Genomic DNA, 14,237 nt, shown 5'->3' on the forward strand with positions numbered 1-14,237 from the left:
TCCCCGCATGCCTGGGTCCCAGATGTGCCTGTGTGTGCGTGTATGTGTGTGTGTGTGTGTGCGTATGTGTGTTTCTGTGCGTGTGTATGTATGTGTGAGAGAGAGGGGGTGGTGGGGAGGGAGAAGGGAGGAAGACTGGACAGGAATCGGGGGAGAGAGAACAAGTGGAAAGTCCCTGGAGACACTTCTGGTTTCTCCCCTGCCCAGCTCCCAGCCCTGTGGATGCTGCCTGCCCCAGGAAGGCTGGGGAGGAAGAGATGTGCGTACAGGGGAGCTTCCAGGACTGCTCCCTCCCAGGACTATACTTTGGGAGAAAGGAAGCCCTTGCTCAACAGCTCCTCTTTGGCTATTAAGTGCACCGACTGCCATGGCCAGCTAGGCCTGGCCCCTGAGCCTAGCCCCTGGGGCTATCAAAGAGGTGTTCATCCTCCCACTTACTGTCTCCATGATTTGATCTTCTCATCTCTCCTTTCTTCCTCATTTGTGAGATGGGCATCCTGCTCCTCCTTCTGCTTCCTGGGAAAGTCTATTCCCTGCCATAGTGAGATGGATATGGCAGGGGACAGAGCACAAAACCACGTGCTGAGTTACTGTGCATCCAGAGGGATGGGGAGGGGCAGGAAGGATGGACAGTTGGGTCCCCACAAGAGTCTTAGATCTTTGTCTTCTAGCCCTGAGCCACAAGAAACCAGCTGGTCAGCAGAGCTGTGGGCTGGTGGGTGTAGGTGGCTACAGGGGGTGGAAAACAGTAGGTGACCCTGATCCCTCCTTGCCTCAGGCTCATACAATCAGCTGTCTCTGAGCTGGTTCCTTTCCAGACTGTGGAAGGAACTTATGGGGGCTCTTGGACCTCCGAGTGTGATATTTTTATGGAGGTGGTGTGTGGGTACTCAGGAAGAAAATTCACCCTCTAGCTTTGTCTGTCTCTGCTGCCCCTAAAAATACGATGTGATATGGCTAATGAGAAAGCACAGCAGGCCTGACTTGGGATGACCTAATATAGCCTGGCATTCCAGCCCTGACCAGTGCGTAAGTGGGGATTGGTAACTGAAAACACAAAATGTCTCTCTGATGGGATGGCAGAGACCTGCTGCCATCCCTAAGGCAGGGTACACCCTGGGGAGCTGAGCAGAGGCCCCTGGGGACTCTCCTGGATTTCCCAGCGTGCATGGGGTTGGGGCCCAACTGAGAGCACCTCTTCAGTCTCTGGCCCACTCTGCCTAGTGGGCCAGCATCAGGTCTCAATGAACCCCTGCAGAGAAGAGCAGTTGGCTTGGCACCCCAGGGGTCATCATTTCCACCAACCTGTTCTTAAACAGCAGAGTGGACCAGCTTCTCCTAACCTGGCCCTGGGAACATGCTGGCTGGGCTGGTTTGGGCCCTACATGAAATTCCTGAGAGCTTCTGGTCCAGTCCTCCCACCTCAGACAGGGGAATGACTCCGACCTCGAGTGCGTTATGGCTGGTTCCTCTCCTCCTTTGCCTTCTGCATGGGCACAGACCCGTGGGTCAGCTGAGACACTGATCTCCTGTGATGTTGCTCCGTGCTGACTTGTGACTCAGGTCTGCGGAAAAAAGGGGACAGAACATGGGAGAGGAGAAACAAGACGGAGGGCGAGGATGGATTCTCAGGGCCACCTCAGAGGGTGACCAACTTCTCTGCCTCACACTTTCCTTGTGGCATGGCAACTGTCAAATCCCAGGAAACTTCTCATGCAGTAAGAACCAGGATGGGTGGCCATCAGAACCCCTGAGGTCTGCTCCTCAGAGAGGCCCAGTGAGCAGTCTGCCCTGGGTACCAGGTGACTCACCCCTGGGTTCAGAGCTGCCAGCTGGCAGAACTAGGACCTGGATTTAAGTCCAGGGCTCCTTGGCTCCAGGCTGCGGGTCTTAGGTCATTTCATGAGGTGGGATATTCTCTCCAGTGGTCTTGGCCAAGATCTTTCCTCAGGAGGAAGGTGATGGTGAAATAATACAAAGAGGGAGGAGAGGGGACAACTGGTCAACTTTGGGGGATCAAAGAATAAGAGGCTGCAGTCACGCTGGCTCAGGGCTGTGGGATCCTATGAGGGGAAATGTTTAATGTCTGCCCCTAAGGATTTGGCACTTTGCTTAGGAAAATGTGGCAGGCTTACCTGTGGATACCGGGCTCAGGTGCCACTCTGTACCACCTACGCACAGGTTCCAGGGAACAATAGGTAAAGGGTGTGGCTTATCAAGATCGCATTACTCTCACTTCTCTTTAAAGGATGTGTTTGTTCAAGAAATATTTATTGACTATTTGTTCTTAAACAGATTGTTCCCCCTCTTTGGAACACACTCTTCTCTCCTTTATCTCCTTTCACCCCACCTCCCAATTCCCTCTATTCTTCAGGTTTCAGCTTAATATGTAATATTTATTGACCCCTCGGGAAGAAGTAGGTGTATTTTCATCATTTTGCATTGCTTTAATTAGAACTCATTTAACCCCCATGTAAACCATATGACTATTTAACAGATGAGGAAGCTGAGAGGTAGGCTGGCTTGCCCAAGGACACAGGACTCTCTGCGGTAGCCTGGCAGGAAGGATTTCCTGATTCTCGTCTCCCTGCTCCCAGAACCCCTGTGGCTAGTCCCAGTGGGAGCACTCTTCACAGAGTTATGTGATCCCAGTCTCCTTGTTTGTTTCCTCTATTAAACCAAGTCCTTGGAGGACAGGGCTCTTCTCTCTAGGCATCTAGAAGAAGCTCAGCCTCTACTTGTCGAGTGAATGTCAATGAACTGATGGACGTATGAATGATTTGCTTCAATGGCTGTAGGAGCTCTGAGCTCAGGGTCCTCAGTGAAGACTTCCGCTTTGCACTGTGTTACCTCTGCAGTCCTGAACCAAGGGGCTCTTGATGGCACACCCTCCTTTTTGGAGTGACAGTATAACTGTGAGATTGAGGGAAAACTGATGTTTAAGCATGAAAGCAAACTTGAACTTTTTTGGGGGGAGTAGAGTGAGATATTTTCAATAATTCTTAGGGCCAAACTGACATTTGGAGGACATTCATGGTCATCCAAAGGTAAATCTCAGATCTCACTTCCTGTTCTTCACATCTCCCCCCTCCCCCCATTGCCAATTCTCCTCTTCTGTTGGGGGTACTTTGGGTAAATGGATTTGGAAACGCTGCTAGGGGAAGTTTCTGGAACTCAGAATATGGGACAATCAACTCTGCCAGGGTCGAAGGGAACAAAAGCATTCCAGGGAGGGGCACAGGTGGCAATCTGTCCCCAGTTGGGTGGGGAGCTGGTCACTGTGAATGGTTCTGAATGTGCAAGTAGCTATTGTAACAAATGCTTCACAGCCACATCCTGGAGTACCACCGCAGCTGAGTGGAAAACCTCACACTATTTTTAGTCCCATTAACTCCAGAAAATGCCATCTCTTTGCCTTTTTACAAGCCAATTCCTTGTTGATCTTGCCCAGTCTGGAAATTTTGTGCTCCTTTTTAGCTCGGTGGGACCAATCGTCAGTGGGGTGGAGTCCCTCTGTCTCTTTCTATTTTCATATCTCGTGTCACTGTTCACATGGGAAAAATCATGACATTTCCCCACATTGGGGCCCTAGGTAACCTGGTTCTGTGTTTTGGGCATGGGATTGCTCTGGGTCCCATGGGGGCAGATGCTAAGGAAGGGCCTGGGACTCCAGGTACCTGAAGTTGGCATGGCTGGGGCTCAGCACCCACCTTGTTGATTTCAGAAAGTGTTTCCAAGGAGAAGAGGAGGAACTTAGAGAGGAGTATGGAGCCAAGAGGGGCATCGTTCTCCACTGGAGGAATCCATGTAGTTTGGCAGGAATGTTGGGAGAAACTGTCAGCCATGATCCCTTGAAGTTCACAAAGTGCTTTCCAGCCTTGAGCTCTTTGGATGCCTAAGCACCTCAGGGAGATGGGGTGGCAGAAGAAATCCTCCCCATCCTACAACTGAGGAAATAGATTGGGGTGGGAAGATGGTCCCAGGCCTGGTGGAACTAGGAAGTAATAGGGCCAGGATTGCAGTCCAACACCAGAGGTGATAGTGACCACTGCGATGGGCTAGGAGTCCAGAGAAAGATGGGTATGCATTACTTTTCTCTATTTACTGGTGGAGGATCTGCACAGTCATTGTCTTCCCTGAGCCTCAGTGTCCTCAGCTGTAACTTGGGGATGATAACCTCTTATAGGCTGGGCAGAACTCGATAATGTATACTAAGTGTGAATTCAGGACTTGGTATGTAGTAAGTGCTCAATAAGTGACTATTGTCAGTAATATTAATAATATTCTTTCTCACTGCTAGTAGGTCATCTCTTACTGTATGTTGCCAAGTCTTCCCTCCTTCCCTTGCTGGAGGGCCTCTATCTGTTGTATCTTTCAACATGTCGTCAAAGAAGTTGGTAGAGGGTACTACGAATTCTTTAAATATTCATGTCACATGCAGCCAGATCAATGTTTATAGCAGCTCAATTCATAATAGGTAAGCTATGGAACCAACCTAGATGTCCTTCAGTGGATGAATGGATAAAGAAAATGTGATACATAGATACAATGGAATATATTACTCGGCCTCAAAGAAGAATGAAATTATGGCATTTGCAGGTAAAAGAATGGAACTAGAGAACATCATGCTAAGTGAAATAAGTCAATCCCCCAAATCCAAAAGCAGAATGTTCTCTCTGATAAGCGGATGCTGATCCATAGTGCGGGGGAGGTAGGGAAGAATGAAGGAACTTTGGATTGTGCAGAGGGGACTGGGGGCCGTATGGAGATGGGAAGGACGGTGGAATGAGACGGAGATTATTACCCTATATACATATATGATTACACCACTGGTGTGACTCTGCACCATGTTCAGCCAGAGGAAGGAGAAGTTGTGCTCCATTTGTGTACAGTGTGTCAAAATGCATTCTACTGTCACGTATAACTAATTAGAACAAATTAAAAAATAAAATAAAATAATAAAAAAATATTTATGTCACAGGCAGGTGGCTTCCCTGTTTCGTTCTGGAGCTGCATAGGGACAGCCTTTGTCCTTTCAGCAGTGGAAATCATGAGGAGAGGTGACTGCCGTGGCTGGAGTCTGGCCTGGAATCCTCCAGAAAATGGTCAGTATTTGTGGGTCTGGGTTTCTAGGAAGGGAGTTATCTCAGGGCCTCAGTAACCTGGAGTGGTGGGCAGGTGGGCAGTCATCTAGAGCCATCTATAAGGGACACAAAAACATGGAGGGGATGTTTGTCCAAGTCGCCTTCAGGGAGGTTTCATGAAGTTGGAGGATCTTTCTTGGATAAGCTGTTTGGGCTGTGGCACAATCTCTCAGGTGGTGGGTCAGAGCCCAGGATGGTTCCTAAAGGAGAGGAAGGCCACTAACTGGTGGGCTTTTGGATTTCTGGGTATGTTTGGGGCCAAAGCTGCATAGTGTGGAGCAGTGGTTGAGGATGACTATCCGAGGTCCTCTCTGATCTCTGGATTCAGGGGAGGTTATTATTTAAGGGGTATCTAATTGTTTGCCAGCTTGGGGTCACTACACCCTCTGGCCAGTTCTGCTTGGCATCTGCTAGGGCAGCAGAGACCTTGGGGCCCTAAGAGCTGCTGGTATGGCCACTTGGGGGGCCCTTGGTGAGGTAATCCAGAACCTCCCCACCCTCCCTGGCATGCATGGATCTGTCCACAGGGAGTCTGGCAGAAGGTCAAAGCTGACGAGAGAGGAAGGTGGAGCAGGCATCAGGCACATGATGTCCTGCTTTTGTTATTTACTGAGTGTCCTTCCTTAGCTTGGGATTGCTGGTGTGAGTATTTGGCAGATTTGTAGGAACCTCCCAAGATGATGTGAAGTTCTGGGGCTGAGTTAGTCCCACCAAGAGGAAGATAAACCTTGTGAAGAACTCAGGTGGCTAGGAGGTAGGTGTTGGGCAGTGGGTGTGTCCCAGGAGGGTGCTTGGCCCAGTTCCTTCCATTCTAACACTACAATATCTGCTTATCATTTCAGGGACTACGGTTGGGTGGCCAGGTCCTTTGACCTGGTCTGTAGTTGGAGATGGTGAGTCAGGGTTCTGATGACAGCTAGCAGGTGCTGAGCCCCTATTGTGTGCCAGCGATCTTGTGAGATGGCTCCTTCTGGACACAGTCATCAATCTACCTAACAAGCCTGCAAAGTTGGCCTTGGAGTCCCCATTTTACAGAGGGGGAAACTGAGACTGGGGTTCCAGATTCATTCCTGAGTTGGCCGAGGACCTTACCTTCGACCCATGGATGTCTTACGGTTCTGAGAGCCGTAGTGGATGAGTTTCCTAATTCATGGCATGGTGGGGTCTTAGCAGGATTTCCTCTGTGGGGTTCTGATTGAGTTTCCTTTGTGGGTCAGGGAGTATCAGGCCACTAGACCCTGGCTGGTGTTAGGTGTGGGAGCTGGGTTCCTGTCCCCTGCCTGATGTTGGACTCTCAGCCTGTTGGAGATCACTCATAGCATCTTGGGGCTCTGCCCACTGAGATGAAGGGAAGTGAATAGGTAATAATATGTGGTACCCTGCCAAGGAAAGGGAAGTCATACTTGAGGAACGAGTGGGACCCCTTTTCTAAGCACCTTGCAGGCTGTCCTAAATCAGAGGTTTGATCATGGAGACCCCAGAAGTCAATGTTTCTTTCCTTCAGCTTTCTTAGTTGGGTCTATGAGGTGCGAGAAGGAAATATAGGCCTGGGAAGAGGTCAAGTACAGGGAAGGCATAGCAAAGCCCAGTGTGGGAGGCTAAGGCCACTGGGAGAGAGCAAGAGCACAAAGCTGGGACCTTTCAGGAACTGGAGTGCGGCTGTCATTCTGGGATTCCTGACTGGGGAAGGGAAGGAGGGAACAAGGTCAGATGGAGTCTCACCTCTTTCCCAGCCAGGGGCACAGCTGCCTTGTTGAGCCAGACCAGGCTGCCCTGCCCCTTTCCCAAGAAACTTGATTTCTTGTTTTTATCAGACTTTGCGACCTTTTTCTTTCTGCAGGTTCGAGTGGAAACTGGAAGGCAAAACCTGTGGGGCAAGGCCTCAGGAATTGCTTATAATTTCCAAATGTATGGTGGAGAGACAGGGTTAGAATAATTACTCTATGATTCTGCTGTGTTGTGGGAAAAGTAGGCTCAAATGCCAATACCCCCCCTTTTAAATTGCACTTTCCGAAGGCTAAGAACTTGATTCTTCCCTATCAACTTTTTGTGTTTATTTTGAATATTATTTCTCTGGAAATTTTACATTAAGCTTACCTAGCTAAAGTTGCTTGTTAGGCTTTATTTCTCTGGGGTAAGAACAGAAAACCTGTTTCATTCATTGTGTCATCTCAGCTAAATGGTGGTGGCCACCTTGAGTTCCATGCTGGGGGAAAAAAAATCAGTGACCAAGACCAGACTCAGCAGGAAAAAATGATGTGATTACTCAGCAATCCCTGCTGTGGGTATGGGAAGAGAAGTGTGGACACTTGTGCCATCCTCTCTTTGGGGGATTCAATGTCCTTATTCCTGCCTGTCTAATCTGTACTCACCAGATCTTTACAATAAAATGTTCGTTCCCATTATAAATCCCCTCTTCTGTCCTAATCTTGTTCTAACATTTTTTTTTGCCTCAGAGGATTTTATCCAAAAGTATTTTTTACTAATTCATACATCAATTAATTCAGCAAACATTTTTGTCAAATGCCAAGGAAAAGTAATTATTTCTGCAATATATTCAATGCCATTTTAGTCAATTCCTCTAACCTGAAAAATTCTGACAGCCGTATTTTTGAGAATTTGATGACTCTTTTTAAACTCTTTCGAAAGAAGACTGCCAGATGTATTGCTGCGTTCACATATGTGCATGCATGTGCGAATAAAGTAATTAAATGATCCTTAGGTAGTTTGCAAAAAATAAAAAATAAATGAAAATAAAAGGTTCGTTTTCCTCTCCAGGGTCCAATATGCCATGCCCGGTAGAGTGTCTTTCACACTCCAGAATGGTCGAACTGCTCCAGCTAGCTTCCAGAGGGAACTTCCTACAGAATGACATAACCAGCTCCCTGCTGCCTCCAGCAACACAGGTGATGTTTCAAAATCAGAGCCTGATTTTCCTCCCTGGTCTCACGGGTGATATTCCTGCCCGTGTGCCTGATCGTCTAAGCATGTCCAACTTTTTCTCACTGTCCTGAATTCACAGTGCCTTTTCCTATCTCCTTGCATTTGCATCTACTGTCCCCTTTGCCTGGAACATCTCTCTCTTTCTTCCCAGCTCACACGTCACTTCCTCTTTGTGAAGTCTTACCTGAAATCTCCAGACCATTAGTGCCTCTGTCATCTGTTTTACCAGAGTTTTCTGTTCATGTCTTCGTCATAGCCCGTCCCATGTATGGACTGACAGCCAAGGACACAGTGAGCTAATTCCCATTAGACCATTAGCCACAGAAGTTGGGGACCACTGTGTGACCCTACAGCAGCATGGCACTGTCCCTGCTCTCCGAAGGAGCTCTAGGAAGGTCTGCTGAGTGAACCACTGTGAGAAGGAATAAACTCTAGGATGTGCTGCTGCAAAGTGACTTGAATTTTGATTCCCATTCGTTGGAGCTTGCCAAGGACGCGGCTTAAATCACCTTGTCGTAATGGGAGAAGAGGAGGAAGAGCAATGATTAAATGTGCCTGATAAAACTCTATTTCATGTTTGGAATAAAAAAAGGGAAGGTTGAGATAAAACGGTGCTTGTTCCAGAGCTGGCTTTTTCAGTTGGGGCCACATCTCTAATCCTTTCTGGAGGAGCTGGGGGTGGGGAAGGTGGCACCAAACTGGGTACTGTCATGAAGGGCAGGGTTGGGGGCAAAAGGGCAGAGGTTGGAGAAGCCATTGCCGTGGTGGGGGGTTCACAGAAGAGCAGCTCAAGTCCAAGCTTGAGGGCAGGGTGGGGGTTCGTTGGGTGGGGAGGCTCTTCCAGGCAAAGAGCAGCACGTGCAGGCCGTGAGCCCCTCAGAGACTGCGGGAGCCTCCCTCTACTCCTTCCTCTGCCGAGCCCCAAGTCTGGGGCTGAACTCCAGCAACATGAGGGGCTTGTTGGCCTGTTCATTTCACTTTTCCTGGGTGGCCTGTTGTGCATCTGTGAATGTGCAATGTGGCACCTTTTGGAGGTGACTGACAGAGCTGGCTGTGACCCTGTCTAATCCTCCCCCTCTGACTAACGGGCAAGACAGGGAGGAGGGGTCTTCATGCACTTTAACTGCTATAGCGAAACACCAGGGCAGGTGATTCATAGAGAACAGAAGTCTCTTTGGCTCATGGTTCTGGAGGCTGGGAAGTTCGAGAGGATGGAGCCAGCCTCCGTGTCTTCTTGCTGCATTGTGACGTGGAGGGGGGACGTCACATGGTAAGACAAGGAAGTGTGCCAGAGAGAGCTCCTGTGTAGCAAAGCCACTCCTGCGATAACCTTCATTCATCCTCAAATACGTGAATCTGCATGACCTGACCACCCCCAAAGGTCCCACCTCTCAACACTGCTGTATTGGGGACCAAGTTTCCTACATGTGAACTTTGGAGGAACATGTTCAGACCACAGCAGAGGTTGACCCCTCACAAAGCTACCATTGCAGCCCTCTATCCATCCTACCTTACAACCAGGCCAAGTGGATCTGAGGACCTCAGAAGGTGTAGCCAGGGTGGGGGCGCCTGCTCATGGGCCTCCTGGGGCCAGCATGCACGGGAGGAGGAGGAACCCAGGCCACGCCCAGCATTCGCAGGGCCCTTCCTCCATCCCTCCTCACAGGTCTGAGCAGGCTGCGGTGGCCTCATCGGGCTGAGGAACACAGCCCACCCGTTTGGCCCCCATGGCAGGAAGGACTCACTTTCCTCTCTGCCATAACTATCACCTTCTCCTGACCCTGACTGAAGCTGGGCACCTGGCACCACACCCTGGCATTTACATGTTCCCTGTGCTCAGAGCTCCATAAAGGAGACCAATAGTGAGAGTCGAATAATGCACAATTGGTATTATCCGATGCTGTTTGGGAAACAGATAAATATGTGCTAAGAAAATTGTGCAAAACGAGTCTTAGTCTTAAGTAATTTGGCCTAACTAAAAGGTTTGCCAGGCTCCATTCTCCTAAATTAAGCTTTGCAGCAGTGCTGTCCAGTGCAAATATGACTGAGCCATATTTTTAATTTAAAATTTTTTAGTAGTTGCATTAAGAAAAATAAAAAGAAACAGGTAAATTAATCTGAATGATGCATTTTATTAAATCCAATATATCTAAAAATCTTATCCTTTCAGCTTGTAATTAACATTTTCTTTTCCCCTTTCAGTACTGGGATGGAACCCAGGGCCTCACACATGCTAGGCAAGTGCTCCACCACTGAGCAACAGCCCCAGCATTACATAACAATTTTTTTTAGAGCTTTATAGTTATACATAGTAGTTGGGTTCATCCTGAGAAACTCATATATGCATAGAGATCTATTTCAGCTCACGATCCTCCCATTCTCTCTCCCGTGTTCCATCTCCTTCCTCTTCTCTACTTGACTTCCTTTCGCTTGTCTATTAATTTACATGTGATTGATTCTTTATGTTGTCCCACCCTTCTCTCCCCATTTCCTTTATTTTACTTTAGCTTCCACATAGGAGAGAAGATATTTGACGTTTGAGTTTGTGAGTTTGACTAATTTCACTTAGCATGATATCCTCCGTTTCAGTTCTGCTGGCAAATGCCATAATTGCATTCTTTTTTATGGCTGAGTAGAACTCTATCGTGTGTGTGTGTGTGTGTGTGTGTGTGTGTATGTGTGTATCACAGTTTCTTGATCCATTTATCTATTGAGAGGCATCTGGGTTGATTTCATAATTTAGCTATTGCGAATTGTGGTGCTGTAAACATTGATGTTTGCTGTGATATGCTGCTTTTAGATCTTTGGGGAAAATATTCGAGGAGTGAGCTACATAACGATTGTTAATGAGATGTTGTGCATTCTTTTTTTCATACTCTTTGAACGGTGGTGTGTATATTGCACTTTTGGCACTTCCCAATTCAAACTAGTCCCATTCGAGTGTTCAATAGTTACCTGTTGCTAGTGGCTATAGTCTGCCTAGCAGAGCCTCTTAGACTTAAGCAAGTTATTTAGGCTCTCTCAGCTTCAGTTTTCCAATCTGATGAATGGAAACGGTAATAGTGCCTAGATAATACAGACAAAGGGCTTGCAGCAGCCCTGGATCTGGAAAGTTTTCAGCTAATTTTCATTGATGATATTGTTACCAGTCTATTCCAGGTGCTGAGTCTGAAAAGGACCCTAGTCAGGAAGTAGTGGGGCAGGAGGGTGTGAAGGCACCCAAGGGGTGTGCTCCAGGCTTCCCCGACTCCCTCAGTACCTCACCTTGGTTCCTTTGCTGACCCACAGGAGTTGCTGATTGTCATTCCCCACTCTGGTGTTGGCTTTGAGAAGCAGCCTCCACTAACATGGTTCCTGTATCCACCCTGGTGTTAGCGCTCACTGGCCTTCATCCTTGGCTTCCTGTCTGAGTCTTCCCTATGCTCTCTAGTACTCTCAGTGCCTCCCACTAGGAGGCCACAACCCAGCAGAGTTATGACCTGGGGGCCTGGAGAGGAGGTTTTGTCTAAAGCAGAGAACCTTACCTCTGATCTCTAGGGACTCTTTGTGAGTTTGCTTTGAGCCACGAGTAAAGGGTTTATTCGGATCCAGCTGGCCTCTGTGGAGCACTTACATGTGGGGCTAACAGCAAGCCCACGCTGTTGGTATTACTGCCCCATTTAACACATGAGGAAGGCGAGGCCCAGAGAGACCAGGTGTCCTGTCCAAGGGCACACAGTGGGTGAGCAGTGGGGCCAGCATCCAGTTCTCAAGACTCCGTTTGGACAAAGGCCAAGAGCATGAGGCAGGATCTCCTGTATGGTGATTTGCCACTTGGCCATTTTCCGTCATTTGCAAATTTGGCCCTCTTTAGGGGCTCTAGAGGTGATGCTGTCCAGAGCAGAGCGGCTCAGCCTTGCTCGTCACTGCAATTGGTATTACCTGGCACTCAGCAAGCCTTCAGTGAACCCGCCAGAGCTGAGCATCAATATTTCCTCAGCCCCTGCTGGGATTGATGAACTCCTGGGAGAAAACAAGTTCCTATCGATAAGGGGCCAAGGCCCGATGGGAATGGCAACCCTGGCTGTGGGCCCTATGCTGTGGGCCGCTGGGCCTAACGGGGTCTCACTGAAGACTTAAATGGTCCCTGAGCCTCACTCCAGGATCTAGACTAGGATGAGGCTGAGGGAGTGGGTGGATGTCTGTTTTTACATAGTACTTGTGAATCATGTCGAAAGTTGAAAACATAAAATTAATTTTTTAATTTAATTTTTTGAATACATAAAATATTCTCATGGTTTAAAAAAAAATTTAGAGTGAAGCATCTCCCTCTAAGTGCCCCCTCTGCCTCCCATCCTTAACCGTAACCACTTTTATTTGTTCTTTTGGTAAGCTTTAGTTTCTTTTGAAAATGCAAGTCACTTACAAAAAAAATCCCTCCTCCTTCTCCAGTGTTTTATATCAAAGGAAGAATCATATAAACAGTGGTCTGCACTTCCCCCCAAGCATGGCACATCTGGGGGCTCTTTCTGCATCAGTTCCAAGGCTTCCTCATTCTTGTTTTCCAAACAGCTGCATAGTGCTTTGTCGGGTGGATGAACCATAGCACAATCTGTTCAACCAATCCCTGTCGGTGATTGCTTGTCTGTTTCCCATCTTCCTCTATAATAAATTATGTTGTGAATAACCTTGTAAATCTGTCACTTCACATGTTTGCCTTATCTGTAGGGTAAGTTCTCAGAAGTGAGATTACTGGGGTAAAGGTAGATGCATTTTAATTTTGATAGATCTTACCAGATTGCCCTCTCTGAGGGTTCTCTTGCCACAAATGTATGAGAGCTTGTTTTGCCACAGTCTCTCCAAATAAAGGGGCTGCTACACTCTTGGCTGACTTACTATATAATAAAATTTATCTTAGTGTAGTTTTTATTACATTTTCTTAATAATGTTGAGCATCTTTTCCTACATATAAGGGTATAAGGGTCATTTAAATTTCATTTCTATTCATCCATTTGTGTTATTTGTCCTCTTTTCAATTTATAAGAGTTTGTATACTTTAGAGAGATTAACCCTCAATTTCCGATGTTAGTGTAAGAATGTACCCCCCCCATTTTTTCCTGATTGTTATTTTTTTTCATACAGAATTTTTTATTTTTATCAGTCCAATTGATCTGTCTTTTCTAGAATTTGAGCCTTGGTTAGATATGTCACTCATTGGCTGTATAGGAATTCTGCTGTTTTCTTTCAGTCATATTATGGTTTCATATCTTTTAGGTTTAAACCTTGGATCCTTTTGGAGTTTGTCCCGGTGTACGGTGTGGGGTATGAATCGGACTTTATTTCTCTCCAGATGGCCACCTCATTGGCCCCATACAGTTTATTGATTCAGCCACATTTTCCCAACTGAGCTGTCACATTAATCATACACTCAGTCCCACATTTTCTGCTCTGTTGGGGCATTCGTCGGGGTGTGTGCTAGTGGCACACTGGTTTAATTGTTTGGGACAGGTGGTAAGTGTGCACTTCTCACAGCTTTCTTCTTCTCAGAGTTTCCACTAGTATTTTGCTTTGTTTATTTTTTCTATGTGAACGTTAGAATCAACTTGTCTGTTCTGGCACCTCTTCCTCTCAGCCCGCTCCATCTGCACCAGGCCCAAGTAGCTAGAGTGTGAGCCTCTGGCCTCTTCCTAATCCCTCTCCTCCTCTGATAAAAAGAGTCTCTTTTGTGGGGCCGCCCTGGCAGGGAATGCCAACGTAGACCCATACCTGGTCCAGGACCCGTAGGCTCCGCCCACTGCCTGCCAACCCCTGGTGGTGGCCTCTAGAAGCTATTGCCTGGGACCTCGCTCCAGCCCACTCTAGCTCCTATTGGGATTTGAACACAAGCCATCTCATCCAGACTTTGTGTTATAGATGGGCGGTTTGGAACACAAAGTCTGGATGAGACGGCTTGTGTTCAAATCCCAATTGCGGGGAGTGGGAAGATGGCGGCGAGGGGAGTGCATTACCCCCGTGTGCTGCTTCACTGTGTGGGAGTATGACAAGTCAGGACGGCTAAAGGATATCTTGTTAGGAATTTCCAGCAATAGTGGGGTGCTCCGGAACCTGGAGGAAGGATTTCCATCGCACGAGGATCGGCTACGGGGACTCAAACGCGAGAGGTTTGTCGCA

The 14,237-nt window shown here is 47.7% G+C and overlaps 1 long non-coding RNA gene across 2 annotated transcripts; it reads left to right on the plus strand.

Annotated features, from left to right (window-relative positions):
- The first annotated feature begins 4,937 nt into the window (after positions 1-4,937).
- On the plus strand, positions 4,938-8,739 carry LOC125617985. Of its 2 annotated transcripts, XR_007349185.1 has the most exons (4): positions 4,938-5,898; positions 5,987-7,070; positions 7,923-8,050; positions 8,344-8,739. It is a non-coding gene; the product is annotated as an uncharacterized LOC125617985 (long non-coding RNA). The 2 variants fall into 2 exon arrangements; XR_007349184.1 differs by having other exon boundaries at positions 4,939-7,070; positions 8,344-8,716.
- The last annotated feature ends 5,498 nt before the right edge of the window (positions 8,740-14,237 follow it).

This window comes from Marmota marmota, unplaced genomic scaffold, assembly GCF_001458135.2.
Source record: "Marmota marmota marmota unplaced genomic scaffold, marMar, whole genome shotgun sequence".
Taxonomy (NCBI): Eukaryota; Metazoa; Chordata; class Mammalia; order Rodentia; family Sciuridae; genus Marmota; species Marmota marmota.